Source organism: Nomascus leucogenys, chromosome 22a, assembly GCF_006542625.1.
Source record: "Nomascus leucogenys isolate Asia chromosome 22a, Asia_NLE_v1, whole genome shotgun sequence".
In the NCBI taxonomy this organism is placed as follows: Eukaryota; Metazoa; Chordata; class Mammalia; order Primates; family Hylobatidae; genus Nomascus; species Nomascus leucogenys.
Genome location: NC_044402.1, coordinates 122,621,823 through 122,627,109, shown reverse-complemented (window position 1 = coordinate 122,627,109; position 5,287 = coordinate 122,621,823).

The window sequence follows — 5,287 nt, the reverse complement described above, 5'->3', positions numbered from 1 at the left end:
ATTGCTTTTGCTAAAGATAGAGTTGGCTGACATTAGTTATAGTCTTTTAACTTTGAAGAAGCAATACATATATTAAAGAAAATGACTACACATCCTTGGGGAAAATGGTGGTTGAATTCTCTTTTTGTTGGTAGGAAAAAAAATGTAAAAGAATCTTAGACACAACTCAGTGATATGACTCCATAGTTTCATAAGAGGTTATTCTTTTCTAAAAGATAATAAAACACAGCCATAAAATAAAAAATAGATAATCAGATATAATCAAAATGAAAAAATGTCTTTTGTACTTTGAAGTACACCATCAAAAACATGAAAAGACAACACACAGAATGGAAGAAAAAATTTGTAAATCATTTTTCTGATAACATACTTTCATCTAGAATGTAGAAAGAACACTTATAACTCAACAATAAAAGGCCAATAATCACATTTTAAAATGGGCAGTGGATCTGGACAGACATCTTTCTCTGAAGGAAATGTACAAATGGCTTGTTAGTTCATGGAAAGATGCTCATCACCATTAGCCACTAGGGAAATCCAAATCAAAAACCAAAATGAGACACCAATTCACACCCTCTAGGCTGGCTAGAATTAAAACAAACAAACAAAAAAAACCAAAAAAACCCCAGATAATAACAGGTATTGATGAGAATGTGGAGAGATTGGAAACCTCATACACTACTGATGGAAATGTGAAGAGGAGAAGCTGCTTTGGGAAATAGTCTGGCAGTTCCTCAAATTACAAAATAAGACAAATGATTAAACGTAGTTAGTACGTGACCCAGCAATTCCACTTCTGGGAGTATATAACCAATAGAAATGAAAACAGATGTCCCACGTAAGTTATACATAACTGTTTATAGTAGCATTATTCATAATGTCCAAAACCTGAAAACAACCTAAATGTCCATCCACTGCTGAATGGATACGTAGATGTGGTATATCCATACAATGGGGTGTTTGGTAATAGAAAGCAATGAAGTTCTGATATAGGTAACAACATGGATCAACCTTGAAAACATTATACTAAGTGAAAGATGCCAGTAACAGATGGGTCAAAAATCGTATGATTTATTTATTTATTTATTTATTTATTGAGACAGAGTTTCCCTGTGTCACCCAGGCTGGAGTGCAGTGGCACGATCTCGACTCACTGCAACTTCCACCTCCCTGGTTCAAGCGATTCTTGTGCTTCAGCCTCCTGAGTAGCTGGGATTAAAGATACGTGCCACCATGCCCAGTTAATTTTTGTATTTTTAGTAGAGATGGGGTTTCGCCATGTTGGCCAGGCTGGTCTTGAACTCCTGACCTCAAGTGATCCACCCACCTCGGCCTTCCAAAGTCCTGGATTACAGGTGTGAGCCACCACACCTGGCTGTATGATTCTATTTAAATAAAATGTCCAGAGTAGGCAGATTCATAGAAACATGAAGTAGATTAGTAGTTGCCCAGGCCTAGAGCAGTTGGGGAGAAACAGGCAGTAATTAATAATGGGGATGGGGTTTCTTTTGGAGTAATGAAAATGTTGTAGAATTAGATATGGCAAAGATTACACAACTCCGTGAATAACTAAGAACTATCAGATTTCATATTTAAATGTGTAAGTTGCATAATACATAAAGTATATCCCAAAAAGCCATTACAACATAAGACAATGATCTGCTGTTAAAATTTTGTAATCTTGATTTCTGTGATTCAGAGTCTCCTTGGAGCTTTCTAAGGTAACAGATGCTCTTTTAACTAGACAACTTAACATAGTTTTACTATTTCTACTGTAGTATATGTTTATATTTTTTACCCTTTGCTTTCTTCTAAATAGCAAAATATAATTGATTCCATTTTAACTACTTTATTTTACAATAAGCTCCATAAAGTAATCATAACTCTAAGATGACACCTTTTTAAATGCCACCTGAGTATTTAATGTGAGTGCTTATTCTGTTTGGTTTATAGAAGTTCTGGTAAGAATTTCAGTTTGAAGCCATCCAAATTCTCCCCATCTGCTCTGCCACTCCCTATTCCAGCTTCCATTATCTTTTTCCTGTATGTAATAGCCTCCTAATAGACCCCCACATCCTCTCTGGCCTCCTTCCAATCACTTTTCCACATTGAAGCTAGAATTTTTTCAAAATGCAATTATTTCAAAATGCAAATAGTATGTCATCCCCAGTGAGAAAGCTCTTCAATGCCTCTTGATTGTTCTTAGGACAAAGACTAAAGTCTTCTGGGAGCCACAGGCTCTGCAGGCTGGTGTCCTACCTACCTTTCCAGCCACATCTCACACCATTTTCCTCCCTGCTCATCCACTGCAGCCACATGGGCCTCTTTCTGTTCTCAGAAAACACACACCCTGCCGTGAAGCTGCTGTGCATGGCACTTTCTGCCCCAGGGGTCCTGTTCCTCCCTCCACCTCTCCTGCTGTGTGTCAGGTCTCAGTGCCATCTCATTTTGGTTTCTTGGCACTGTGTTCCTTTCTGCCATAGTCCGTATCATGATTTGTAATTACACATTCATTACTGAATGAGTAGCTGCAGTCCAAGGCAGAGACTACACCCCACCCATCGCACTACACCACCTCCTCAGCACATCCAAATATGCCCTAAACAACGGAAGACATCAGAGTGGGTAGTGACTTACTTGGGTTGTGGAGAATGGGAAGGTTCCTTAGGGGAAAGGACATGTTGGCAGCGTTCTGGAGGGTGGGTTTTGCTAACCGGGGAATGGGGTGAGAGAACCTGGGCCAACGGGCACCAGCACAGAAAACAGTGTGTTTAGGGAAAAGCCAGAATTCATCATGGCTGCCACCTGGACACCAGGGCAATGGGTGAGCGCTCGGTGAGGTGAGAGACAGGGCAGAGCAGCAGTTGGAATCTGAGGTTAAGCCCACATTGCAAAAGGTCTTATGGATAATAGAAAGTCACTGAATATTTCTAACAAGAAAGTGATTTGAATAGGCCTTTGTGCTTGTAGGATGACTGTGGAAGAAGGGTAGGGGATAGATAAAAGAAAAAAAGCCCCAAAGTGGGGTGACTGGTTCCAACAGGGGAACAATTGGGAAACAAAAGACCCCAGCTAGGACTGCTGGTAGCCATGGGAGGCAGGAATGATCAGGGCCTGGCTGTGCAAGAACAAAGTGAATTCACCTTCAGAGTGCAGTCAGACCTGTAGGTGAATGTCCAAATGCCTTTTAGCTATCCTATAAAAAAAGAAGGAAAATGTCTCCTTCTATTGTTAGGTTTTGAGAAATGTCTATCTTGATTTTTACAATGCAAAAACAGTATAGTACTTGCAGATAAGGATTAAGTTATACAGTTCAATTTTCTTTGTCATTTTATCTTTCTTTCTAAGAACACTGTAAGACAAGGTGATGGAATTAATCTATTAAATCTATGCAAAGGTTTTTTCACAAGTCACCTTGCTGGTGGTCATTACAATGATAATCTAATTCATATATGTATATAATTAATTTGTGTTCATTCATACATGTATATATGAATCCATTAATATATGTATATAATAATTATTTTGAGAAGTCTCAAATCATAAGGTAAAGCATGAAATGTTTGTCCTCCGTAATAATTGCCTGCAATAGTCTTTTTTTAATCCACCTTTCCCACTGGGCAGAAAGTACTTCTAAGGTCATATTAATATAATACTTTTAATCATTTCAATTATTAAAACAGTCTACTCTCAGATATTAAGACTTGGTTCTAGTCAATTTCCAACCCTTTGCTCTGTTTTTCCAACACAGGCTGGATATGTGGTTACAGATGGCAACTAAGGAGCCAGAGTTGGCGGCTAAGGAGCCAGAGGTGGTGAGTGGCCCTTAAGTCCTCATTTCACAACTCCTTTGGCTTTTCTGGTGCTGGAGATGAGAGGAGGGAAAGGGATGGGGATCACCAGTGATATACGTCATGGTCTATAGGCTCATTGTGGATGAGTGCAGGACCAAAAGACTTCACAGAAGAGGGATGCAGCTCCAAGAATTTTCCCTGGGTTGCTTGTTGAACTCAGTCATATCTTTCTTTTGACACCCAAGTTGGCCCCCCACCACAGCCCTGAGCTGCCCTAAATTCTTTGATTCCAGGTTGTGGTGGTCCTCATCAAATTTACCCCATTTGATCCCATTATGGAAGCTAAAGATGTCTCTGAAGTGAGAAGATGACCCTGCATCCCTCTGTAACAGACTGTACCCTAGCTCCATCTTGGCCTGTGATCTTCCGTTTTCTTCCATAGAGCCAGTGCAGGAGATGTAAGCCTGGTATTGAGTAAACTTCTCAAGAAACAAAAGGTCAAGTCCTTTTCTTGCAGGTACAAACAGATTTTAGAAGAGATGAGTGTGGGGGCCCTCTCTCCTGGCACTGGGTAAAGAAGTGTCCTCACCCTCCTGGGAGAGAGAAGTCTGATTGCAAGAGCCATTGTGTTTTGACATATTGTGGTCATTGTCTTACATCTCTCATGGTAAAGCTGTCAAATTGCGTGCCTCACACCAAGGCATGTGGGAATCTCAGGCAGAGAATGGGGATCTTTTTTGAATTAGATTCTGCAGAATTTAATAACTTCATTCATGATGGGAAGCATCCCCACTGTAACCCTACCATGTTTAGTAACCTCAGAGGAACAGACAAAGGTCTGAATCAGTGTCTCACGCTGTGTGTAGATATACACACTCCCTCTCCTTTCTGTAGAGATGCCATTTCTCTGATCTAATGCTAATCTTTCCAATTGCTCTTTTGAGCAGGTGGATTCCTAAATATTTCAGAACTAGGGTGAGGTCTTGTTCCGTCTGTTAGTCCTTCCTCTTGTATTTTCAGCTTCCATCTTTCCTACAGCTTATAGTATACTCAAGTCACTTTCAGCTTAAAAAGGAAAGAGAGAGAGAGAGAAAGTCCCTTTCTTGGCTCTGCATCTCCTTCTACCTGCTTTGTATTTTATTTCTTCCCTTCAGAGTTCCTAGAAATAATAATAGTCTGTATTTTCTGCTTTCACTTCTCACTTGCTTTAAAAAACTGTATTATCGTTTAATATATTATGTTTTATTCTTTAATACATTTTCAGCTATATAAAATATATTTTCATTGAGTAGTTTTGAGAAATACAGAAAAGCATAAAGAAAAATAAAAATTTCCCAGAATTCCAGCATCATAGATCATCACTTTTTACCATTTTGAAATATTTCCTGCTAGTCTTTTTTGTGGTCACCTTCCAAGATTCACCCTCTCCAGGAAGTCTGTCTTTGAACCATTCCTTCTGGTCTCTGGCTTGATCCAGCACACATTCTACCTGT